The following is a 27,184-nucleotide window of genomic DNA, read 5'->3' as shown; positions in this document are numbered from 1 at the left end:
TTCTTTGATTTTATGCTGCTCTTTCTACAGCTTTGCTGATTTTTATGCAAGCATTTCACAGATTGAAGCATAATGCTAATTGCAGAAAATTTGGAGCTGAATTTTAAGCATTTTGAAGCTTGGGAAAGCATTCAAATCCTGAGTCAAGGACTTAACTTCAAAACAGAGAATTTATATTTGAGTAACAGATGTAGAAAGAAACCACCAAAACACAGGTCTGGGAAAGCACTTAAAGAAATCTTCTAATACAGTATCTTTAAATTTATTTTTAATTGAAGAAATAGCTTTTTGGAGGAACTGAAGGGATGCAAGGGGAAGGAATACACACCATCTTGTATCGCACCGTAGTCTGGCCAAAATTAGAGCTTCATGAAAGTAACTGAGAGTTCTGCAAGTTTTCCAGAAAAAAAAAAAAAAAATCAAGAAGTACCTTTACAGTTTTGCTTCCTCCTCAAGTACCAGCTGCTGCATTTTGTGCTTTAACAATCACATATTCCTACTGAGCTGCTATATAAATGCTAATGATTATGATCATTCTTTTCTTTGTTGTTTTTTTTTTCCCCCTCTCCTACAGTTAAAGATTTTTGCAGTGTAACTGAACGTGTTAATTTGTCTACGTTAGAGCCAATGTTTAACTGAAGACAGAGTAGTGTTTTCATTCAAGAACAGTTCACTGGAAAGCACCCAGAGTTTAAAATTTTGATGATGGGTGGGTCTTTTTCCTCTTTTTTCCTCCCCTTTTTTTGGTGTTGTTTTCAAAGCAATTTAATAGGGGTTGAAATGTTACAGAAATATCTAAGTTTCAACAGATAAGTACAAAAAAAAAAAAAAAAAAATTCTCCTGTATTTAACCAGTCTTGGCATGAAAACAGATATGCTAATTGTTGAAATTCCAATTATATCTGCTGTTACATAAACAATAAGATATTTCAACAGAAACTTACTTCTACCAACCAAATTATTTTAAATGAGATTCCAGTAACTACCTTGGGCTGATACTTCTAGCTACTACTTCAGAATGAAAGCAGGAGTTATGAGAGGCACAGTAGATTCTACTGTAGATTAGATGTCATTAGAGTTGTGTAAAATTGACCAGTAATTTACCTACCTTTTTTTCTTTTTTAAACTTTCCTCGGGCTGTTCAATACATACACAATCTGCACATTTGTTACTACAATATATGATCTTTCAACATCTTACGCTTCTTCTGTGTACAGAGCAAAATGGATTTGAATGCAGATATTGACAAATTAGAATACAAAATACTACTCAGGGTTCTAAAATTGAGATGCTGTAAATCTGCTTTTGATCTTAAAGCATAATGGTGTTGACTGTAGCAGTTTCAGTAGCACAAGAAGGCGGCAAGTCTTATACTAAATGAATTTGAAGGTTATCTACTGGATCATGGACTTCTACACTATTTAATATATCACCTGTGCTTTGGTGAAGCTTAACATAATATGCTTCCTCAACATTTTTTGCATTTTTAAGTGAATGAAAAGAAAATCACAAAGGAATTATGGTTCCAGACTGCATAAGGAAATGCAGAAAAGTTTAGATCGCCTTATTTAATTTTTATTCACTCATTTTGCATCCTCTGTTTGGAAAGAGTTGGCTAAGTATGTCAGTTTCCTGCCTTAATTGGAGTCTCTGTCTACTGAGATCTACAGTAAGTAATAAATAGATTCTCACCTACCTACTTTCTGAAGCTATTCAAAGCCCACCTGGGCTACTGATGTTCTTGCTTACAATGGAGAATAGAGAAGGAGCTGAAGGATTTGACACTGCCTGAAACAGACACTTAATAAATAGTGTTCTCTTGAAATGATTAAAACCAGCTGGCCTCAGTGAAACAGTGTAGAATTTAACTTGGGAGACTGAAATAAAGATAAAGTCAGAATAAATTCATCTTTTCTTCCCTGCCTTGCCTTCCTCATCCTGCTCCCTTCCCCCAAGGCAGCAAACCTGTTTTTCATAACTGTAAAAAGAAAAAAAAAATAAAATAAATCCTGGAATTCCTACTAAAAGAGATCAGCCAAATTTAAGCTGTTCCAAAAAACATGAAAACCATTTGAAAATCTTCCGAGTCTCCAAGAGACTAGTAATTCCCAACATTTGGCTGCTTAGCTTCAAAAACTGAGAGGGTAAAAAAAAATGAAAAAAAAAAGGAAAATTTAAAGCACAGGAACAAGATTTCCAGTCATGAGTAATGATTGTCAGGGACCCAGGCCGAAACACACTGAAGAACACCTGCCTTACTGATAACCGATTCCCTTTAAGATATGTCAAACCGGACTGCCTGGAACAGATTCACCTAAAGTGAAATTTTTCACTTTGAAAAAAAAAAATCTCAGCTCTGAGATTTTCCATTAAAATACCATCAATCTTTTTTATCCCTAAAGGCGTCGCAAAGTGCTTCAGAACCAGTGCTTAGGGGAACCTCTGTGCTCCAGTGAAGTCCAGCTGCCACGTGGGTGACAAGCAGCAGCTGCTGGACACCACACCGCGATGCTCTCAGGCCATTCAGCAGATCACAGCACATCACCTAAAAGCAAGTGGAGAGAAAAAACAAGTTAGAGCATCGTTAACTGGCATAAAGTTTCACCAGCCTGACAGGTCCAGCAGCCATATAGGAAGCTTTCAGACATTCTTCCCTGACCATAAGTTCGTGCTTTCCTCCCCTAAAGTTTCACTTCTCTGAGCCTCTCCACCCATAGCCACACCTGAGCTGCAAGCATCAGTTTCACAGAAACCCTGCCTGGAGAGGGATTGCTATGATACCTGTTATAACCCTGCTGAGGATCCGGCACTAGTGGCAGTGGAACTAGCACTGAATTAACCCAACAGAAGCTGATTGCTGCTTGGGTGCCACCTTTTAGCCCCCAAACAAGCTCTTCAGTAGATGGGATAGCACAAGGATCAGCTACCCAGCTAATGAAAGGCTGCCCATGATTGTACCTGAGGAGATCAGTGCAACGCACATGGAACATCAAACCAAACCCAAGCACTTTTCCCATTCCGATTTACAGGAACATTCACTCTTAACCAGGAGCTAAATGTTTATCAGAAGTAGCAAACCTAAAAGATTGCACCATTAAAGACATTCACTGAGCTTACAGCCAGGTTTTGTCTGTACACAAGGTTTCTGTCCAAGACTGAGGCCAGAAATTGTTTTTCAGACAGAACAGAGTAAAAATGAAAAAGAATATTCTTAGAACTATCAGTGCTCTAGGAGCTCATCTGTCAGGCGACACATGATAACTGACTTGAAGAAATGCAGGCACGGGCTAAAAACAAAAAAAAAAAAATAAGTTTTGAGCTTGTATTCAGAGGTCATAAGCCTGAGGTTGAAAGGTAGGGGAAGAACATTAACACAGACAGACAGAGAGGGAAAGGGTCTGATCCTTTTTAGAGTGATATAAAGCTAGAATGAGTCCTCTGAACGTTTACTTGTTAGTAGCATATTTTACATGAGCCTCTTTTAAAAGTTGTTTAAGAAAAATCAGAAGTTGCAGGCCTTGGCTAGGATCTCTGACAACCACACCTTGAATACGTCTCACTTACAAGACTGGGACTTCTATTTTAATCTCCCCCCCCCAGGACACCAGTGACAATCATGCACCCAATTCTACAGCTAAAATGATCTGGATCTGGAATGGAAATTGCTATCAGTTTGTGAGGGATAAAGGATTCGTTTCATTATTTAAGGAAGCTTCATTTGCCATGAAGAAAACAGTCTTCTTAAGGCTGAAAGACATTAAAAAGCCAGCATCAAATCCAGAAGGATTTTTTCAATTATTTTTGCATTGAAGTCTTCCTTTAAGAAAGGTTTTTAGCAACTGATCTGCTTGCAACAGAAGTTTAGATTTTGACAAAGTTAGTTCTAAACAGAAAATAATAACATCAAAACTTGTCTGTCACCTAACCACCATCAGCTTGCAGCAGTCTGTGCCTCTGAGCCTTTAGTGCTACAGCAGCTGCAGTATGTGGCACCTCCACATATGAGACAGACGCTGTCCTTCTACTGTGAGATTACCTTGTACTTTATTCTTTATGATACCTTTATTCGGTTTCCCTTAGAAGTTTCCTTTTTTCTTCTTCTTCTTAAAAAACTCACTTGTTTTGAAAAATTTGGGCTTCAAAATTGTGGTCACTTAGGGGCCTAAATTTTCTTCATTTTCACTAGACTGGAGTTTCCAAAATGATACCAAAACCAACACTAAAATATCTGTATTAGCATTCCTACCTACTTTGTGAGACTAATCATTAGTCACTTGTTTACATGGAAAAGCTATGCTAGCATAAGCCAATGGATGAATTTGAATAATTCTACTAATATAAATTCCCCTGTGGAACCTATTCTTCCCTTATGACTCTTTTATGGATCTCCTTGGAGGAGCGTATATACAAAGAAGTTATACCTGTCCAGTTGTAGTGGTAAAAACTTTCCCAGAATCTAACAGAAAAGGCTCCATTTTAATTAAGTCAGATTCTATAAATTTACCCTTATGTGAAGAGGATAAGTATGAGAAAAGAGCATTGACATTATCCTACCACATCTTCTTTCAGAGGAGCTTGTAACATGAACACGGAATGCCAGGAGAAGTGAATTAGACTGCAAGGAGCCCAACAGTTTATTTGGAAGTGCCTACAAAAAAAAAAAAAAAATTGGAATTCAGACATCAATTAAGATTTAACATTTCACTGCAGTCAGCATTTCTACTGAGGAATGTAACCTTGCAGTTACTTCGTCCATCCCCACTTTTCCCAATTTTAAAATCTATAAATGAGGAGAATCCCCAGCAACAGAACGAAAAATCAAATCCCATCAATGCATCTCAGAGCAAAGGCAAAAATCGAGACAAGACAGGCACTGAAGCAAATCCAGAGGCTGGGGGTAGCGTGATGTACCCGTACAAAAAAAGCTGGGCAGCATTTCCACAATCTGGAACAGCCAGATGAATTGATAACCCTACAGAGTATCACTTCATGCCTGGCAGTACACACTGCCTCCCTGATCTTCCTTCCCTTACCTGGAACAGCCCTGGTTTTGCCAAGACAATGCTTCCCCATGTGTTCCGGCATTCTTGGCTTGATCCAAAGATAACAGTCTTGGGAAAAGAATGAGGAGAGATCATCCACTCTTTTCTTCATGGCCATAAATACTTGTCTCATAAACTGAAGAGTATAGGAAGTTTGTTTTACAACGTGGTGTGCTGTCCCACTCAGACAATGGGAAGTGCATGCCTTTTCCCCTTTTCTTTCTACTTTTCTTTCTAGAAAGACAAGTTAACTACCTGCCAGAATGCTGCATTTTATACCATTTTTTTTTTTTTTAAAGGAAGGTTTTATCAAGATATTTTGCTAAATACATCTGCATCTAACTACCCAGACAGCTATTTGTTGGAGAGGTGATGTGTGCTTTTCAGAATTACATGGCAAGCACAATTTAAAACTAGAAAACTTCTCAGAAAACACCAAATTTATTTGGACAAAGGGCCCCACTTAGCTCCTTCTGCCCCATTTCCCAGTTAAGCAAGGTTGTTATCTAAAAAGAACAAAACACCAATACTAATTTTACTGCATCCACAAGGGTTTAGGCTTCCAGTTGCATTCATTTTATTAGGAACTGGGTGATCAAATTCCTTGGGCAGCTTGGGACATTCTGAAAGCAACATTTTCACTGAATTATAACACGAATAAAAATCCCAGTTGGTGAAAGTAAAATACTTGTAAAGAACATGTCACCTCCTCAGCTGCTGTGGTTGGCTGGAATGGTCTTTAAAAGCTTGCTTCCGCAGCCAGTTAACAAAACGACACCTCCAGCACGATTCACACAAGGCTCTGTTGGTGCCGAAGTCCAGGGTTCAACTTCTGCCAACCACCTGCTATAGTGGTTTCTTTTCACAAGAGCTCTGACTGTTCGGGTTGTTAATCTCGGGGCAAATTTATGACCCATTATGCACCACTGTTCACCAAGTTGCGTTTTTTAAGGTTAAAGCTAATAGCCAAGGAATTGAACCAATGAGACTGACTAGGATCAGGTCCTAAACATGTATGTTTTCAATTAGTTTTAATAAAACAATGTTCAGCTCTGGCAAAAATCTTCTGTAGATTTTAAAGCTGTTTGTGGGACAGAGCCCCTGTCTCTGTGTCACAGATTTGAAAATGATGGTGGAAAGGTGTACAATGACTTGTCTAAAGCCATGTAGGAAGTCTGCAAAGGAAAAAGGGGTAGATCCGGACAGATCCACATTCCATTTCTCTCCATCCAAGTGTTTAAAGTCTTTGGAATATCAGAAATATGCTGCAGTGCACAGAAGTCTCAGATGGAACGGTGCTTTCTCTCATTGCAGGAACAAAACAAGCACTGGGAGAGAATGTCCTTGTCCTGGAAAAAAAGCCTCCACACAGACAGAGGGGAAATGGGAAAAATAAGGCAGAAAAAAATGATGGGTGGAAAAAAATTATTGGTCAACAGGAGATACAGAACAGAAACAAACCTCCTCTATCCACTGCTTCATCAGAGGGGTAACAACCCTGCCTGAGGTCTGCCTGACCCACTACAAGTCCAAAATGAAGAAGGGGAGAAGAGGAGGGAGAAAGAAAGGAGAAAGAGCAGAGAGAAAAGAGAAAGACACTGTTCAGGGACACATGGAAGAGATGTGCTCCAAGGTGGGACCACAGATGGAGGGGCTTGGACAACACCAGGCACTTCAGCAATTAGCAGCAAAGTTCTAATTGCTTTCAGTAGGCTTGGAATAGGGCTGAGTGGGTAGGTAGAGAGCTGGCAGTTCCCCAGAGCCAGAAACCCAAAATAGTCCCTGCAAGGTGGATTCACAGCCTGGTGAGTACATCTCTGCTGCTACAGCTTTGCTTGCGGGGAGCAGCGTTTCGAACCCTGCCTCTTTTCCCATGTGTTCTACCTGTTTACCGACGTGCGCCAGGACCAAGACGGGGAGCGCAGAGCTTTTCATCTTCAAAGAATTCTGCAAACCTGCATGCCTTTGCCACTGCTACAGAATGATAATTACCGTAAAGCAGACAGCATGGATTTGTTTAAGTGAGAGAAGACTCTCAGTCTAATTTTAGGGATTTGAACAGAAGGCGACACTCCAGCTGGGAGAAGATTTCCACTGAAAAGAATTTTTTGATGAAAACCAGAGGGTGAGGGGGGAGTTTCACAACATTATTTCCCTCCTTTTCCTAACCTGCTCAGTGAAATACACATGGGACACTCATTGGTAACAGCCATTATCACTGAGGGAACCGCGATGGTCCCTGCAAAGGCTGTCAGCAGAATTTGAACCAGAGACCTTCTGGAACAAATATAGATCTCTACCAGATAGTTTCAAACCTAGTGAGCCAGGCAGCACAGCGAGACAGAGCACACTTTGCAAGTGGTTTACACGAGGAGTGGATCAAACTGGTGGCCTCAAAGAAAAAGACCCTTTGGGATACTGGACACAACCTCAGCACCTCAACTGACCCCTTCGGGTTTGTGAACAGCCCAACACAGAGCAGCCAGGAGTTGCTGTTGCCTTGACCTGAGGCAAAAAGAAAAGGTGCATGATCTGCTGAAATATATGTCCAAGCCAAAAAGAATCTGAGATTTTTTTTTTCATATATTTTTTTTCAGGGAAAGCAGATATTTGGCAGAAATTTTCACTTAGTGAAAATTGTAATTGTTTTTTTTTGTTCGTTTGTTTGTTTTCTTTTTTCTTTTTTTTTTAAGAGAGTTAAAAAACAGGGTAGTTTTCATCAGCCTTAGTTCTACTTCATGTGCTCCACAAATAATTAAGATTTTCCCCTCTTTAAGGACAAGAAAAAAGTAAAAAATCCTCTAGCCACGGAAGGACATTCATTCATTTTAAATCACAAAAATCACTTCTCTATGGAATGTACATTTAAACTATAGAACAAAACAAAAAAAAATCACCAAAGGTTTGCAAAATCTCTCCAAAGTCAGTGTTGCTCTTAGAATTGATATTCTAGGAATAGCTCGACTAGCAGGAAACGCACCGAGGAAAGGCTGGACAGAATTCTCCCTCTCCTCTTCACACATGCTGCAGCAACACAGACCCATGCGCTCTGCTCTCCCTCACTTTGGAATGCACGCGGAGAAGAAATGAGACAACGGACCCAGGGCGAATGTCCCTTGGTGCCCATCCAGCTCTGTTCCAACTGAAAAAAAAAAAAAAAAAAAGAAAGAAAAAAAAATCAAGTTGCTTAAAAAACCCACATGAGTATTTATAACTTCCTGACAGACTGGATTGCATGAAGCTTTAAGATCCCTGTAAAGTCTGCCTTCCCTTCTGGCTCTCCCTCTCTCCTTCTAGATGATAAAACTCGGAACTCTTCAGGGACAGCCGTTTCTCCCCCAGATCCCAAAACAATGGCTGGCATCTGAAGACACCCCGCACTTTTCACACCACCTTGTTGTCAGCGTCTCGAGCTGTCAGATCCCTCTCCCCCCCTCCCCTGGCCAGCTCGAGGCTCTGAGTTCCATTAGCGAGTGTTTCTTGAGCAGCCTTGATTTAGAAGATAATGGGAGGCACAAGAGGAAAGCCTTCTAAGTGGCAGGTTTAAGCGATAGAAGAAGCATGAATCCTGGCAAAAGCCATGGTGGGACTGCCAAGAAATTCTATATGATGCAGGTGCAAATAGTTTTTTAAATTCAGACTCATTAAAATATGTATTTTGCAAAACGAATTAAATTAAAACATCTGGTAACTAGGGGAAAAGGCTAGGGGCTGGAGAGAGCAGGGCTCCGCGTGTGCGCGCACACACACACAATCCCTTCGTCTCCAGTTAAAAAGTGGATTTGAAGGCCCCAGACTTCATCGGGATCCATAATTGTGGGAAAGTAACCTGAAGATGCCAAACAACAGGAAATTACCAGAAGAATCTGTCAGCACAATCAGCTGCTATTTTCATTGTTCTTTGGCAAATTTATACACAGTCGGGAACACCTGGGCTGGCACGCAGCCCGGCTTTGACTAATTGCCAGGGGAGAGGAGCAGTCATTTGTCTTCGGTGGGGTTTCCTACGCTCGCTCCTCAAAACATGTGGTTTCACTTTTCCCCTCTCTCTGCAGGAAATGGCAGGACAGTGAAACGCAGAATAAATGAGTTCGATTCCAAGAGGTTGCCTCCTCAGAGGCCACTCCAAAAATAACTGTCTTGTGAGAGGCTGTTAATAACCAAGACTCTATATACTGTCTTCAGCAAACAACATTTCAAAGGCACACTGTTCCTTTTCTCCCCAGACCCAATGTACATTAAAAACATTGTGGGGGGAAGAAAGGGAAGGGAGGGAGAGGAGGACGAACCTCAGCAGTTAAGAGTCCTGTATATTTTTGTGGGGAATTCTCACTCTCTTCAATCTGCCTCGCAAGATTCCCCAAACCTCAAGGAAATTGCTTGGATTTTCCTGCCTGGCTGAGCAAAATGTTGCTACAGGTTTCCAACATTGTTTGAGGATGAGCAAGCAAGTGTTTATTAAACAGCCACGTCAATCTCGATGGTCAGTTGCTGAGGCATTCCTCTAAATGTTGCATTAAGGACGTCTCTGCCTCTATTTCATGCCTCCTGTGCCCTGAGGTCTTGGCACACCTGATCGCAGCAGGATCCCACCTACCTGCAGTTGGGTAGTCCCAGAAAATCCAGGCATGGTCCCACCAACAGTTCCCAGCATGAAGTTAGTCTTCTGATCACACACAATAATAAGGATTATTCTAAGATTTGTAAAAGCAAGGCCATTGTTTCTGGGCACTGAATTTTGAGGATTCATTTCCAACTTGCTAACTATTTGAAACAAATATTTGCTGCATGTGTCTTATATTAAAAAAACAAGTCCCCTTCCAAATGCAAGTTTAGAAGCAGATTTTAAAGCTATATGACAGACAACAGAAGAGTCCCTGCAATCACCTGCATTATAGCTTTATCTCTGCCGAGACGTTGTTTTTGACATTGTAAGACTGCACTTTAAAAGATCACCTCTTTACAAGAACCACCTGTCTAAAGCGACAGCTTTTTCCTTTAACCTCAGAACATATTTTTAAGGTTAACATACCACTAAAAAAAATGCCCCCTCCTCCCATTACCACTGATTCTTAACAAATCCAGGCTAAGATGTCCCCTCCATGTAGCAAAAGCATGTTTTATGTATTTCGGTTTTAAACCTGGACTATTTTCTAATTCAAATTGCATAGTATTTTACCACTTTGGATTGTGTTATGTCACAGCAACAGCGTGTTTTATATTGAAGTGTATATTCGCATTTGGTATATTTTCACCTGCATCTTGTCCAAATCCTACAATGATTTAGTATCTTGGCAATCTGACAGAAAAGAAAAGAAAAGAAAAGAAAAGAAAAGAAAAGAAAAGAAAAGAAAAGAAAAGAAAAGAAAAGAAAAGAAAAGAAAAGAAAAGAAAAGAAAAGAAAAGAAAAGAAAAGAAAAGAAAAGAAAAGAAAAGAAAAGAAAAGAAAAGAAAAGAAAAGAAAAGAAAAGAAAAGAAAAGAAAAGAAAAGAAAAGAAAAGAAAAGAAAAGAACGTTCCCAAAACACAAACATTTAAAACATACAGCAGATGATCATTAGGTTGGGTGAAGGAGCTAAAAGAACATTTGGGTTTCATTTGGTTTCAGTTGCAGACCCCTTAGCAGGGTAGAACTAAACTGTAATTCTAAACTGACCCACCTTTTCTTTCCTTTCCTCAACAAAAGGTGAAAAATGTGATAGAACATTTTACAATATGCAGCACATCAGTTACACTGCAGCACTGATAGAGTTCAGACTTGGCTTATTTTCTCTACGACTGAGATGTTTTGACATGTTTATTTGTTTAATTTGTTTATTTTGACTAGCTCTGATTATAATTGGCAGCAATGAGCAGAATTAACATTAGACAGTGTCTTAGACTTGTCGGTTACAATAATGCAAAAGGCATGTGAAGACAAATTCTCCAAAGAAATGACAATAACTAGAGTTTGGTTCAGCAGCGTTGTGGCTTTGCTGATGGGTGGCGAACAACTGACAGAACAGGACTGGAGCTACATGTTTCCCCCTGATTTCAGTGACACGGGATAAGACCCTTAAACACCAGAGAAGACAACATCTCAAAATCATAAAATTTCTTGCTAGTTATTCAGAAAGCAACAATCTATACCTGAAATAAAGAGAAGATATTCCAAACCAACAAGATTTGGATCTGAGCCTCTAGGTGAATATTAGATTATATGCACAGGGCATTTACCTCGCACTCCTGAGTGTTATGGACAACAAAGAAAGGGCTCTTCAGCTTTCAGAACCAGACCCTCGGTTCATTCTTCACTCGTGTCAGGGAAGGAAGACTCTTCAACTTCACTTTGCTGTGAGCTTCATCATCATTGTTCCTTCCTTGCACAATGATTAGTAACAAACTTTTCTGGATTTGCCTTGTCTTGTCTTTTCTTTTTTTTCATTTGTTTATTCTTAATTGTAGTCACTGAAATGTTGTGAGAGTTAGGAAGGAGGGAGCAATCTATTCAAGACCCTGTAAAGCATTTTCTTCAAGCCATAGCAATCCAAATGTTTTGCTTCAGTTCAGTTTTAAACAGCATGTATTTAAACTGTCAAAAACAAGAATATTTTCTGAGCTGCCGCATCCTTCACACAGGCTACTCTGCCATGATATTGCAGCCCATATGTTCCACAATATCACACTTCTCAGTGCTACCTAGGTAAACGATAATGCTAACAAATCCCCTTCTGTGCATGTAGACAATACAGCATGTGGGTGATAAATCTGGACCCAACTGATGGAGTTTACTTTCCATATCTGAAGGTGCCCTGTGAAGGTGAAGGCATCTTATCCCCTCCAAATTTCTCTCCTGCTCCCTACCCCAACACAGTGTTTTGGGCCTCAAGTCATGGCTGCGTTCTTGGCATCAGAAGATATTCAAATGAAAAAGCTGTCAGATCACTGTGTTGCTACACTACTGAGCAACCAAAGCATTCCCTGAACTACTGAACCTTGAACTCCATCCATAACCTCTAGCAGGTAAAGACCAAGACCCAATATTCAATCGTGATCCTTCCCATTTGTCACAAAAAAAAGAAAAGAAAAAAAAAAAAAGGATAAAAAAGTGCAACGTACCCCTCAGACTCCAGCTGCAAAATCCAGATACTAAGGCACCTTTCTGAGAACCTGACATTTTTTAATTCAGAGTCCAAATATCTTCACGTGCAAGAGCTATCCAGGCCAGATGTCTATTTCTTCCTCCTTTTCACAAGGACCTTTCAGATCTGAGATCATTGGAGATAATCGTATGACACTTGCAAATCACCTGCAAATCACAGAGAACTTTAAAAGGGGAAGAAATCTAAAATAAACCTAGTTTTTTGAGATGAGAATCTGAGGCACAAAGGAAAAAAAGCATGATGTCAAACAAAAGAAAAGACTATAGAAACTAACTGCATGTTTCTCAGTTTTACAAGATCACTCTTTTCCTTTTCCTAGAAATGGGCATTATCACTTAGGGAAGCCTGCTGATGCCCACTGGTAATACAAAAACCTAGCAATGAAAATAAACATTAAACTACTAGTAAAATAGCCAAGCCGTTTAAATACAAAAAATACAATCCACATCCCAAAGAATGTGGCAATTGGATGGAGAAGATAAAGCAAATGAAAGCTTTAAGCAAGTGACCAGATTAAATCTGTATTTGCCATATTGACCACAAAGGTATTTTTTATGCAAAACCTCTCCAAGAAAAGCAAGTCATCTGCATATTCCACCGCTAATTATCCAGGAAAAGCAAAGATGCTGCTTTACTCATATTTTCAACAAAATATTTTCTCAGTGTGCAGCATGTCACATTATTATGTGTGAGACCATATGTGTGGCAGTGCAGGGGACCAAGTTAAGGTTCTCACGTTCACACCAAGTGCTACAGAGAGTTCACCACATCGAAGGGGTTTGCTTCTGATACCTTTGCTCATTTGCTTTGTACTTTTTAATTATTTTTTAAAGTGATTTGAACATGATTCCCCCTACACCAAGTCCTGTCTTCAGTTTTGGGGTCTCTCCAACCATTATTTAAAATATCAACAACACCTGGAACTCTATTATAGCAGAACGTACTTACTCTTGGAGTCGGCTGCTGGCAGTTGCAGCAGAAGGCAACAGATAAGAACACAACAGAAAAGTAAAATCAAGTTATGTTGGACTCAAAAAACAAAAACTGCAAAGACTCCAAGAATTTATTCTCACATGAATGGGAAAGGTTAGGCCCTACTGAAGAATATACCATTTTTTTTTTTCCTATTAATTATATGCATTTGGAGTAAAAGAACCAAAACACCTGGAGTTTAACACATTTTTTAATGCATTTTTATGATAGACACATTGTTCTTGCAGCAATTCTTGTACCTGATGATCAAATATAAAATATGCTTTACAGAAAAATAAAAAACAGAAAAATATAATTTTTCTGTTTAGCAAAAAATATGCTTTACAGAAAAAAAATAAACTTAATCATATCATCTACAGGCTTAAATGGAATTTAATTAGTGCATAACTCTCAGGGCAGTTCTTTGAATTGGGGGCAGCTTCATCATACTAGTGAAACCAAACATTTCAATTACGAAGTCAATATTGCATCATCTACACTGCACTGGTACTGTCCCTGCATTTATCAGCCAAGAAGGAGTTGCTCCTCTCTTGGAGCATAATACCTACTCTTTGAGAGCGCAGACAACAGACACAGTGGATGCAGCAAAAAGAACCTGAAAACCAAAATTTCTTCTTCAAACAAACAAACAAAAAGCAACCCACAAACTCTGACGTGTAAACACATTCCAGAATTTGGAGACTAGCAGAGTAAAATAATTCATCCTGGCAAATTATTTGCCTAGCTCTGCTATTTGCCTAGGAGCACACTGTCAATGCTTACACAGTAGAGAAATCTAACTGGCTTCAAACAAGATAAAATCTTATTTTATTGATTTCACAGAAAATGTTGGGGCATAGTGGTTAACAGTGAACAGCATCACAATGAGGAATAGGGCAATTACACAGCAGCTTTGCTTTTTCTTATTCAACAATTATCCCTATTTCCTATAACCAGAGAGTTAATACTCTTAGAAAGCAAGATATTATTATACCCTTGATTTCCTACCGAATACACGATACACGAACCCAACAAAAGAATGGATATCTTTATGCTAAGACCATGCTCCCTCATAATGTCAGTGTGACTACACAGCTTCAGTGTATAGTTACTGGGAACCTCCACTAATTTCAGCACGTGTACAATCACTGCAAGGACACTGCGGATGTACTGGGGGATCCCATCTGTTAAGGGCCCTGAAGGCACAGTGTTCTTCTTTAGGCATAGAGGAGGTAGCTTCCCTTACTCAGCCTGTGAACAACTCTTTATGAAAGGATTACATCCAAGGCAGAAAAGCCAAGAAAACCACATCCATCCATTCCCAGATTGCCAGCAAGAGCTCTGTAGAGATGAAGATTGAAGACGTGCTATTCACACAGGTCTGGAAGGAGCCCTACAGCAACCTCTGTACGCTATGACTGCACTTTAAAACAGTTTAACATTCTCGGTGCTTTATACATCAGTTGCCTGACACAAACAGAGCTGCCTGATCTTAAGGCTGCCTTCATTCCTTGTTTGAAGCCTTTTTAAAGATCTCAGACTCAGTACCTATAATCCAGTGTCACTGCTGAAAATCTTGGCCTGTGGTTCCTGGCCAGAACCTAACTCTCGCTGCTAAAAGGCTGCAGAGTTCCTCACAGCACTCCCTGACCGCTAGAGTCCCCCAAACTGGGCAGATTTAAGCAAGTAACTGAAATTTTGGTATCAAGATGATTCATACATAAGCAGATTGATGGTTAGGAGCACTGTGTGGGCCAAACCCTCCTTGGCTCGTTCACCTGCCAGCCAGTAGGACTTTGCTGAATGAGGTGAGCAGGTTTTGGCCTCATGGTGAAGAACAAGATCACCAGCTGCGTGCATTCAGTTTAAATATTCAGCCAATCTTTCAGTGAAGATTCATTTGTCATGTCCCTTGGCACTTTCTAGTCTAATTATTCAAGGCTATACATCCCCCCCACCCCCCAATGTCTATTGTTTTTAAAGCGATAGCATACAGCTCAATCTAAACAGAGAAAAATCATGAGATGATCTCCGTTGGAAACAACTGAGGAAAGAGGCAGAATTTTCCATTTCTAGCCTGCACTTGTGTAGAGCAGGGGATGAGAGATGATGGCCTCAGGCCTACACAGAAGATGTGTCACACAGACAGCTTTTGCTCTCTAGCGGACAGTGTCAAGTCCACCTGAAGACAAAATGGGAATACCCTGTTGGCGCTCACGACAGAGCATTTTGGAAGATGAACATGCCTTGGTAGAGATATGCCTTTCAGGGGAGTTGCAGGAAAGGCATTTCTCACATTGTTCAGGCTTTTTAATCCTAAATATATGCTATAGTATTTTGCCACTCCACAACATCCCTCAGTGAGCTGTGCTTTCCTTCACATCCTACCTTCGCATATTTTTCCCTTCACATATAACATTCTAAAAAAAACAAGCTAACAGAGTAAAACCACAACATCTGCTCAGTAATATTACTCATACAGCAACATTATGCTCTGGATCTTCTACAGTCGTCACGAAAACGAGTCACGAGCAACCCCCGTTTACAGGTGGGAAACTGAGGCTGGGCAGAGAGGCAGCTGGACAGCGAGCCATCCCCCAAGGCCATACCTTAAAACTGCTGATGAGCTGGAAAGGCGTCCTTTCTCTCAAAACACCCGATGACAGTCCTTTGCAAACAATCCTACATGTGCAAAGGGCTTGAAAAACCTATAAGAAAATTTGTCCTACTGGGGAGCTTCCCCGGGGGCTTTGAATGACAGAGCACACACCGCCGTGACAGTGTCTATTTAAACAAAGGAAGTACATTGGACATGGCTCAGACATTTCTCCACAGAGTTCAAGGCAGCAAAGGTCACTGTATACTATACCTTTAAATAAAGTAGCCAAGCTAAATGGAAGGAGCCTGAACTAGAGCCTGCCAGTTGTGATGACAGAGGGCTCTGTAAGTAGCTGTCTGTTGCCATCTAGTGGATTAAAAAAAATAAAAAATAAAAAAGTCAAACTAAGAGCAGTGAGGGTCCAGAATCCCCTCCTAGGGACAATTCAGTACCTTTCCTCTTGGATTACCTTTGAACTCGAGTTCCACTCTGCTGCTAGCTGCTTGTTTGCTTTAAAGCTAAACAGTGTTTTTACTGTTGACTGAAAAATCCAGTGGCAGAAGAGCCTGAATCAAATAGAGAGTTCCTCTAACAAGTCTGAAAGAGACTGGGGAAGAAGGGGGAGGGATGAGAGAGAAGGGGGAAACAGATTAAGCTCTTACACCAAATGGCAAACAAAGGGTTTGCTTTGCAATTTCACGGATCAAGCAGTGGTCAAGGGGTGAACACTCCTAAGTGAAAAGTTTAAAATGGTACTAAATTAACATATATTGGAAAGCCAGCTAAAAGTTTTCTTTTGTCATTAACAGTTATGATTCAAGTTACCTCCTGGCTCTTCCTCTCCTGTTACAGTTTACCCAGAGGTGAAAGTGTTTAGTGTAATTTATGCAATGCCAAGCTACGCGACTATGTTGACTAATTCTCTAAAATAGGATCTTTTTATGGCTGGCAGCCCTTTTCAAGTCACAGGGTCACAAGAGTGAACAGTAAGAGAGGGAACAGGGAACTCTGCCTGTAGGAGTTGTTATTCCTAATCCCACCCTTTGAGATTTATGCATATTGGCTCAGATCGAGAGACCGGACAAGCCCAGCAGCAAGCCAATTACAACAGCATGTGCATCACTTGACATTCAGTCCAGAAAAAGTCTGCCTCAGTTTCCCCACTAAAGAAATTTCAACAGACACCTTGCCTTTAATTTATTAAACCCTTTGAACTTTACAAGTGCAAAGTGCTACTAAAAATAAGCTATTATGAGCATATCTTCTGTAAAGATCCTCTAAACTTGGCTGCTAACATGAGGTCAAGATGATAATGTCGATGTTAATGTCCACATTAGAATAGTAAAGGAACAAGGAAGGAATAAAGAAGATGCCATGAGTGAGGCGCTGACAGAAAGCTGGCCATACTCATTCTTAGGCAGCCAAAGAAGGGACCCTGCAGAGACACAGGCCAGCTTTGACCACTTGTGTCAATCACATACAAACCCAGCTGCACCAGGTATGCTTTCAAGTGCACGCAGTGAAGCAGATTATTCAAGTTAATGCCAAAACAAGATGGTATCCACACCTATCACAACCCTAAAAGGAAATTTTAACTCACTCTCAGAAACACAGGGCTAATGTAGTTCCACGTGTGGAACATCACCCTATCAGTGCAGTAATTCAGTTAAGAAGTCAGCTTCACTGGTTGGGAATATCTGCCCCACACCTCCATGCTCAGAAAACAAACACAAAGAACCCCTAAAACTTACCAGGCAGTATTAACTAGGGCTTGTTCTTATGGTTTATTTGATACTTCTAAAGCACTTCTGGAATTGACTGTCAGCATGAGACAGTGGGCAAACATTTCCTAAGTGCTTCACTACCCTCAAATGCCATGCTGGGAACACATGGTGTGGTATCACATAAAGACCTTAATTTGAAAGGACCAGATCACACTACCTATTAGACAAATACTGAGCATGCATTACACCATTAAACTGTAACAAATTAGTTCTGGGTTTCTTGCTTTTACTTTAGTTTACCATGTAGTAACTAAAACTTCTATGTTATTTGACTGCAAAGAGCAGAAATGGTTCTGGCTGTCCAGTGGAACAGACTCAGAGTAACAATTACTTCTTGCTCATTGCTGGGTTAGAATCAAGCCTCATAATGGCTTACACACGAACATCCTTGCTTACCTTAGTCCCTTCCTCTGCAAATACGCCATCAAATTCAGAGGGAATGCTCACCAAAGAACACACTATTCAGCAGAAACTGGTTTTTATTCACCTCCCTTTTCTAACTGTTCTTTAACTAAGCTGTAAGCATCTGGAAAAGGCTGGTCCATTGGATAAGACACCAGAAGAGAAGTCTATGGAACTGGGTTCTTTTCCTGGCTTTGCTGCATGATTTTTAGGAAAAAAGAAATAGAACAGTTCTTGTGGTTTGTGTCCTTAATGACATGTGTTGGGGTGCTAAGCTGTTTGGGGAAGAAATGTACTTACTGTATGTACATAGCAGCACTTCGTCTTCAAATACAATCTTGTGAAGAAGCTCTGAATCAACCCCAAGGAAGCCAGCTGTAGAACTAGAAAGATAAAAATGGTGCTGCTGTATTACAGCTAAATGTGTCCCATGGAGAAAGTTGAGCTGGATAAATAACCAAAATCTTCATTTATACTTGTTTGCCTTTCAGATGGTGTTTGGCAACCTGGGCTCTAACTTCTGGAAAGGGTTCCTGACCTCAGACCTAGTTCTTGGTCTTGTTATAGAGCTCCCCAAATGCTCATGGAACAGCTGTTGAACGGATGTCGTTTTCATCTCACTGTATTAATATAACCCTCAATGATTTTGGATAACCCTAATACCTAAAACCAGACAGTTTGAAAAGGGAATTGTCACAGCTATTTCAAGTAAAATTCATCGGTCAGAATCCTTACTTTGCTAGGATGTGTTGGATTCCTGGCTTGCTTATTTCCACGTGACCAATGTGTCCAGGAACATTTTCAGTTGGTAAATCAGCAAGGTTTTCACTATGCCCTGAGCTCAGGGAGTTCTGTCACCCTCAGCTGACACAGGAGTAGGAACCCAGCTGCACAGCATCTCGAGGGAGTGGACCACAAAGTAAAAAGTCCTCAGGGAAATGTTTTTTGTTCTGACCGTAGCGAGTTCCTCGTTGATGATGCATCCAATATATACAGGGGTCAAATGCACCACTGGATCTATCAGCATCAAATGAAATAGCTCACTTGAATCAGGTTGCTCAGTTTACACCACTGCAGGATATAAACCTCAAACCTTTAACCCGGGTTTTGTGCACACCAAAGAGCACTTCAGCAGTGGCTGGTGGCGGTAAGTTCCACCAGTAGACTTCCCACATGCTGCTAAGTACAAGAAATCTAATAAGTAAACTACTGTGGCGAGATCTCCAATGCAATTTCTGCAGATGTCCTGATAAATATCCAAACATTTAGGCAGTTCTCCAAACTTCTGCTGCATTAAAAACCTTCGCAAAACCTGCTCCATTGTTATTCTTCAAAACGCCGTCCAATTTGGAGCGTTAGGCATTTAAAGACTTTTTTTTTTTTTTTAAAGTGCAAAGTGAGTGAAATGAAAGGGGAACAAACCATCAGCAACCCACCCAGCTATATTTATTCTGTTTTGTATCATTTAAAAAATGAGCACTAAAAGGCTGAGTGGAGCTCACCCGACGGTTTTTAATGTACTGTAATTTCTCAGGAAAATGCTTTGTGAAAAGTAAGCAATATATCCTAGCGTATAAGTATGTAACCATAGTTTCCCCCACCATGCAAAACATCTGTGACCTTGCACAGAGGTCATCACTGCAGTAGTGTTTCTCTTTACTTTTAAAGAAATGTCAGGCCATTTTTTATACAAGACTTATGACAGGGTGCTGTTTATTGTATCACAAAGCCACTATAACTCCAGCACAAGGAAACTGCTATTATTTGGAGAATATATATCTTTTTGACTAGCAGTAAAGATGAAAATAAGAAGGGTCCTTTCCAGAGAGGGCAAGTCAGAGTACCCTCAGTGATACCAGCATCTTCTCCCCGACCAAAAACAGAATCGTTAGGGACTGCTTGGGCTGATTTGGGCTCAGATTTTACACTGGGATTTTCTATTAGGCCACACAGGGCTTGTGCTCATCTTCCACTGAAAAGGCTGCCAAATTCCCATTTTTTGAGGTTCTTCACTAGACCATAGAATCACTTTAACCACTGGACTTAAAATTCAGCTCCCTTCAGCACAGATGTGCTTCTCTCCCACACTATTCTATGTTGAATCAAATATTTTGTTTCATGTGCAAAATGTTGGAAAAAATGCCAAGGACAATTTGGGGCTGAAAGAAATGATTCCCAGTCACCTCCATTTCCTTTTTACCTTTATCACGAAAAATTGCTTGTGGCTTTTTGTGGCAGCTCTGATTCAGTCCTGAATGAGTACACTGTGGGGCACCAGGCTGGGAGGGCTGCATCTTCTAAATGAGAAGTCTAACTGAGATCCTAACTAGTTGTGTTCATTGAAGGTCCCTCGGCACTCTTTGCAAGACTAACCTCTGTATCCTGGCCAAATTCCAGCTCAAGTAATTACAATCTACTTTCCTAAATACCCCTCTTCTTTCCCTGCAGCACTTTCAATTGCATATGAAATTATTCTATTATCTAATTATAATAGTGCCCACAGACTCCTGTCAAGCCTGGGGACTCTGCGAGGTGCTATAGAGAGAAGAGACGCACACAGAGTCCTCTGCTCTCCCAGCAGCGCATAATGCAAGTGTTGAGACCTGTGACTACCTTACCGTGACACTGAAAGGCTCGACTGAAGAGCAGGGTTCGGTCCGAAACACAATACAGTAAAGCAGAATAACAATAAAAAGTGAAAGAAAGTAATATGTAAGTTTGAGCAAGTGAAAAAGCAAAAGGACAGGTCCCTGCTGGTGGTGTTTTAGGCTGACTGTGTGCAATTTATTCTGTATCACCTCCCTACAGCAGTTAGGTGGGACAGAAAGTCTCTTTCCTGACCATTTTGGGAAATCAACCTTGAGATACTTAAAACAGAATTGGCCATTCATTCATTCACTACAAATTGCATCCAGTAGCATGAACAGCCAAGGAAAATAAAGTGATCAGAAAAATGTCATTGACTCTTTTGAAATGTTTGCGTGTGGTTCACTGTTATTAATTGGAAAAGTATATTTATGGCTCTTTGTGGCTCTTTTTTTTTTGTCCTGCTATCCATTTCTGCTATCCATATATATAGCCACGTATTTATATAGTGCTATGAAGACATTTCAGTTTAGATTGTTGTTACATATGTACCTTTAAGCACAGGTTTTAAAGCGTGTTTCCTTATAACGCTATAATTTAACTTCAACATTTTAAAATGAAAATGGCAGAAGGATGCAGCCAGCATATGCTATGTAGTCCACAGAGGGCAATTATTAATTTCCCAATGGATACCTTTTCTTATGGTGACTGGCAGTGGTGCTTTTTGTTGTTGTTGTTGTTTGCTTTCTTATATTATTATTATTATTACTCATGCCTTTTATTTAAAACATTCCTGGATGTCTGTATCTCGATACACCTGCTGTGCCAGTGATTACACTGTGTTTAATGGCATGTCTATCTTGGGAGAACGTAGCCGAGAGTAAGAGAGGGCTGGAGAGGACAATAAAACAGCTGTTGAATTTGTACATCCCTGCATTCCATTAGAGGAGCTGTCACCAACCTGCTAGGGCCTGGCAAGGGCCTTGGTGATAGCTGAGCTCCAGTCCTCGTTCTGACATTAACAAACTGTTAGCTGCAGTGGTCTTCCTCAAAACTGCAGCTATCACACAGGCTTCTAGGAAAAAGGCTGAAAAGGTGCAGGAAAGAAACAAACATGAGGTTTTCCAGAGGTAGCTTGTGCAAGCCTAAATCTTCTGCTGAACATGATAATGGACATAAGGACAATGAATTGCCAGCTATGCGAGCACCTTCACTGCTAATGGAAACATTTCAGCAGAGTATTTCTAAAATACAGCAAGCTTAAAGACCATCCCTAAAAATGCAAATCCTCATTACAGGCCAAAATCAAAGGACAAATTTCGCACTCGAACACAGACTGACAATCTGTGAATTTGGACTAGGAAAAAGCTTCTACAGTGGCAGAACAGTGTATAAATGCAGGTGTACAAGGATTGCACAACTTACTGCAGTCATGGCTTGATGCTTTGATTTGGATCCTTACCTCTGAAAGGGCAAACGTGAAGATGGGTTTTCGCTTGTTCCAAGCATAATCAGTCCAATCCTCTGTACCTACATAGTCATCAGACAGCAGTGGGCTAAAAATAACACACAGCACCAAAATCCATGCTTCAAAATTAAGAAAAAAAAAAAAAAAGAATGATCAATCAATTTTTTTCCAGTTGTTTCAAATGAAGTATGAACAGCTCAATGATTCTACCTTACCAAACCACTGTTACCCCAAATCCTCCCCCACTGCATATATTTCTACTGGTTTCTCACCATCAGGCAACAGAACAAGGCCAACAGCCATGCTGCTTTTTTTTCTGGGTTGAAGCTTTCAGTGGGGAGATCCACATCAGTGTATCCTTGTATCTATTTAAAGCCCCATTAATTTTAACAAATAGTGAGTGACACAAAAGAAACCACTTCTGCAGATTCAACCAGAACATCCATTCTTATAAAACTGTTCTTGAAAGAAGTAATTCCAAGAGATCCTAGTACCGACACAGCACGCCAACATGGTGATAAATAAAGTGGGAAGTTTCACAGACTACTGAACGTGTGTCATCAGAGCTGGGAGATAAGTTACATGTTACAGGTACCAGCACAATAATCACTGGGAATAAAGATTTGATTCTTATAATACTTGGACAACTTTTTATTAAAAAAAAAAAAAAAAAGCATTCCATTAACTGCATCATTTCTAAGTGGCCTCTTGTCATACTTGAAGCTGAAGTAGTTACTGAAGAAAGATCAAGGGTTAAGCTGCATACTGCACAATAGCACAAGACTTTAAAAGAAATAATAAAAAAAAAAAGCTTCATCCAATTTTTTTTCCAAATTAAATCAAGAACATTCATAATTAGTTTTTACACCGGAGACATCTAGTGGGAAATGAAAGAACTGAAAGAGCCATAAGCTGCCTTCGCCCTTTCATTAATATTTGCTCCCAAATGCAGGTCAAATAAATCTAACTCACAGTTTGAAATGAGTAGCTTTAAAACTGATGTATTACTTTCTGCTCGGATTTATGCCACCCATTTTGGATAATTACTCCCAATGCTTTTTCCCTATTGTATTCCAAGCTTCTTCATAAGAATGAAACGAAGTTGGGTTCCTTGAGCTCTCTTCTGCTTTTAATAACTTTTCATTCCCCTCCACCCCTCCCCACCCTCAAAGATTACTTCCACCTTTGCAATTTAAGGCAACTGGGTTTGTGCTGGCAGACACCTTGCACTCATTGACGGGTGTGTTTTGTTCCCTGTTACGATAAATTGCACTGCCCAGGCACACAGTGAAAGAACGTCCTGCCCTGCATCCGAGGCACCTATCCTGTGAAAATTTACCCATGTACTTGAGTTTATACATGGAATAAATTTACTGATGCACACGTTAAGCCCTGTTCTCACAAGATTTATGCATGTCAATAGGGCTATGCACACTGCATGAAGTTAAGCACATGTTTAAGGCATTACGGGACTAGGAATGAAATAGGCAAAGGGTAAAAGGGAAAATGGATGCACAGAAAGGAAGAAACTCGACAATGTCACCAACATTATGTCCATGTGGCATGATGCACCAACTGCCTGCAGACACCTGAACTAGCCCTAAGCCTCAGCCCTTTCCCAGGCAGCAGTTCAGTCCCCCTAGCCCAGCAGTCTGCTCAGGCTGATATACCTATTAGACAGGGTGGCTAATTAGTCTGAGGAAAGCACCCTACCAAGACAACTCTGCAGCTTTCAGAAGCTGAACTAAACTATGGATACAAGGAGCATCAGATTATGCCTGTTAAGAGTACAGGGAGACAGTAGGGCCAGAGCTATGTCTTCTACATTTCTACTCAGTGTCTGATTTTTTGGCTCTTTTGCTCCATCAATACAAATCAGGGTGAAACCACCCTGCCAAAATCTGCTGCAGGAGTGCGTCTGCATGCCTCAGGGTGATGGAAGAAAATGAATGTAAGGGAAGTACCTCCCAACTTTTGTTCTAAACATCTGATGCAGAGAGAACCAAAGGTAAGAAGTGAACACGTGCAGGAAGTGAACACCTGTAGGAAGATGCAACACAACAGATTGCTCAGGGCTTGGTACTGCAAACAAGACAAGAAAATGTGTACTCATGAATTGTCTGTGCCCATGTAGAAGAGGCAAAATACCCCAAATATCTGTCCTTACAGGTCTGGGAGCACACCGAGGCCTTTGAAGTTGATTCACCTGGGACATCTAGGTTTGCACGTCATTACAAATCAGTTTGGGAAATAAAGCCTCCTCTGCTTCTCTCCTTTGGTATCTGCAGGCTTTCAGAGGTTCCACAGATATTGTCCATGCTGTAGTTAAATCAGACTCTTTCCTCAAAAGGTGGTTGCTGTTTATTAGTACCTGGCTCCTGCAAATGCAGAGGATTAAGGACAGGAACATGCTAACAGCTGTTCGCAGGCAATATTTGGAGTTAGCAATTGTGTAATATCGGATCAGCCTGGTGCTGAGCTGCCTATTTAATTATTTGACTTCCAAGATGCAGATAATTGTTTAGCTATGGCTTTATTTTAATTGGTCTTTCTAAGATGTTTAGCTGCCTGCTTCCCTCCCCATCAAAATGCCAGGCACCAGGTACCTGAAGCCAGAGGTATCAGACCCCTTTTGCAGCTGGGGACTTGCAGCACAAATGGGGAGGAGACAGGAAGACAAGACAGTTGCCCGAATTCAGCTCACCTCACACCCAGAAGCGTGCACAAAAATCAATAATATCTAATCTGCCCAGGTCTTACACTAAAACCCAAATCAGGAACAAGCCTTTCTTTTTGTTCTTTTACAAACCATGTGCACTGCACAAGCAAAAATAAGTCCTCTACGGTCCTCAAAGCCCAGAACTCCAATTTCTTGTTAGGCTTTTATCTTCACTGACCAAACATCCCAATAGCTCTCCTACCTGCAGAGTCAAGGTGCTACTGAGACACCCCTGAGGTCATCACAGCTGTGAATAGTATCTAAGAGTGTTTCACAGGGCAGTTTTTCCACTCCAATGAAACTTCAGTCGCTCTACAACCTTCCAAGAAGGAGAGGAGCTCAAGCAGCCTGATGAAAACAACTGAAACTCACAGTAGGGTAAAGGTGAGCCAGTTATCAGAATAGGGTCATTTTTTTTTTTTTCCAGACATCATTTAGTCAGGAAACTCACTTCAATGGATAAAATTCATTAAAAACCACAAAGCCAGGGCAGGCAAAGAGCTTCAGACAACTTCTAGCACTGAGCAAAGCCACTGCAGGAAGAAGACAAGCATTGTCACTGTTGTCTAAAGCTACGTTGTGGGGTTTTTTACTCAAAAAGCAATACCACATCCCATTCACCAAGCACAAAACAAGGTTTGCTCAGCCCATTTGTACCCCATACAGCACCCCCAACCAGAAGCTCACAGCTTCTCATTCCAGGTATAAAAAATGCACGTGTTAGATCAGAGAAGTGGAGCAAAGGTAAATATAAGAAGTAATCTGAGGGGAAAATTTTCTTGGAGAACTTATCCTCTGCAAAACCCCGTGTCACCTACCCCAGTGCTGAGGAGCAGCCTGTAATTAGTGCTGATGAGCACCTGAGCCCAGGCAGCTCCACAGGTGATGCACGAGTCCACAGCACGGCTGCTGTGTGCTCAGTGCCCTCCTGGCCTGTGCAAGAAGGGGGGGCTCTGGCTGTGAGCAGCAGATGCAGGGCCACGTAGCCACAAAAATTTGGGCAGGAAAAAATTTTGCTTTCTCAGCTTCAGGATATCTGGATCTACAGCCACTTGTGTTGTGAAAGGGAGAGTTAACCTGTGGATTTTTGGAATCCACCTGTGGTTCATTGAAGTCATTGAATCATTATGGTATTGATTTCTGTGCACGTGGATACATTTCTCCGTGTGCATTGCTCTTTGACCTGGCTAAATGCCTGAAAAGGAGAAGCCAGCATGCCCCAGTGTGCTTTTGCTCTATGCATAGTAACTGCTAAATCTTTAAGAAGCTTTTGTCTGCAGAGATTCACTGTTCTGAGGTGTGGCTTTTATGCAGCACATCACAGAGGAAGTGCACACCCTTGGCAATCATGAAAGTTTGATTTCTCTACTTGTTTATTTCTTTGCTTGCCTTCAGCACATTCAGTAAGTAACTGTGAAGGGAAAACTTGTCCTCCTCCAGAATTAGAAGCTCTGTGACATTTGAAAGACTACATATAAATATATATTAAAAAAAAAAAAAAAAAAAACAAACAAACAAACAAACAAAAAAAAACAACAACAAAAAACAACCAACCAAGCACCACTACCACCAACACCAAACCAAACCAAACCAAAAAACATCATTTACTTACTTCTCTGGAGAGATTAACTGAAGTTTTGCCAGTAAAAAAGCAAAAAATCCAAAGAGTAAGAAGAGGATAAATAGAAGGGAGAATAGGAATGTATTCAGGCAGGCAGACTTTTTCCACCTGCTGGAGAGGACATTAAATTAATTTATGTTTGTTTTGTTTTGTTTCTTCTTCCTTTATGATAGGGCTATGTTATGTCCTGTCCCTACCTGCTGGTAGCAGAGAACCACCTATTTTTTAGGCAGGATCACAGAAGAAAATATTTAATATGGAAAACCAAGCTGCATGGTGATGTAAAGGAGGGGGAAATTTGAGCTAGGCAGAGATATTAAGCAGTTTGCTGAAGTGCAGCTTTGGCTGAAGCAGGTAAGATGCATGTGGCACTTGGGCTTAATCGTGAGTCAAACAGGCCATTTTCCACAGGCCACTGTGACTTGCAGCTGCCCCGAGTGAAAGCAGGAAATTGCATTTTTGCTATTTATAAACTGTGAGAGTGAAATAACACGCATACTGTATGCCTCTCCTGATCCCCATCTGTGGGGTTTTAAGTATCTTATAACCCCCAGTAGATTGTGCTCCTCAGATCTTATAAGGGCATTCTCACTGTACCAGCCCATAATGCAGCTTGGTGTAATTGCACCGCTATCTTCCATGAGATGAGGTTGGAGAAGTTACCTTTTGGGTCAGAGCACCTGCACAAGTCGAGCTGAAGTGGTGCTTTCTGAACAAGACGGTTGTTGTGTCTGCACGGACCGCACGGCTTGCTGAATGACAGACAGAAAATCCTAAGAGAGCCACAAACTTGTTTACAGGACATATTTTCTCCTGGATTAATTCACACTTTGTACCGTCATGTACATCA

General features: G+C 40.7%; 2 long non-coding RNA genes across 3 annotated transcripts; both read right to left on the bottom strand.

Moving 5' to 3' along the window:
- Window positions 1-216: 216 nt before the first annotated feature.
- On the bottom strand, window positions 217-12,318 carry LOC119713517 (uncharacterized). 2 transcript variants are annotated; one of them, XR_011804743.1, is made up of 5 exons: window positions 12,140-12,318; window positions 11,258-11,612; window positions 8,023-8,184; window positions 4,555-4,648; window positions 217-2,545 (listed from the first exon to the last, which is right to left on the bottom strand). It is a non-coding gene; the product is annotated as an uncharacterized lncRNA (long non-coding RNA). The 2 variants fall into 2 exon arrangements; XR_005260737.2 differs by having other exon boundaries at window positions 11,258-11,488.
- A 1,252-nt stretch (window positions 12,319-13,570) lies between these two features.
- Window positions 13,571-18,285, bottom strand: LOC139999358 (uncharacterized). Its single transcript, XR_011804742.1, has 3 exons — window positions 17,935-18,285; window positions 16,224-16,361; window positions 13,571-16,120 (listed from the first exon to the last, which is right to left on the bottom strand). It is a non-coding gene; the product is annotated as an uncharacterized lncRNA (long non-coding RNA).
- Window positions 18,286-27,184: the final 8,899 nt, after the last annotated feature.

This window comes from Anas platyrhynchos, chromosome 23 (assembly GCF_047663525.1).
Source record: "Anas platyrhynchos isolate ZD024472 breed Pekin duck chromosome 23, IASCAAS_PekinDuck_T2T, whole genome shotgun sequence".
Classification (NCBI taxonomy): domain Eukaryota; kingdom Metazoa; phylum Chordata; class Aves; order Anseriformes; family Anatidae; genus Anas; species Anas platyrhynchos.
This window is presented reverse-complemented; position numbering and strand designations above follow the sequence as displayed.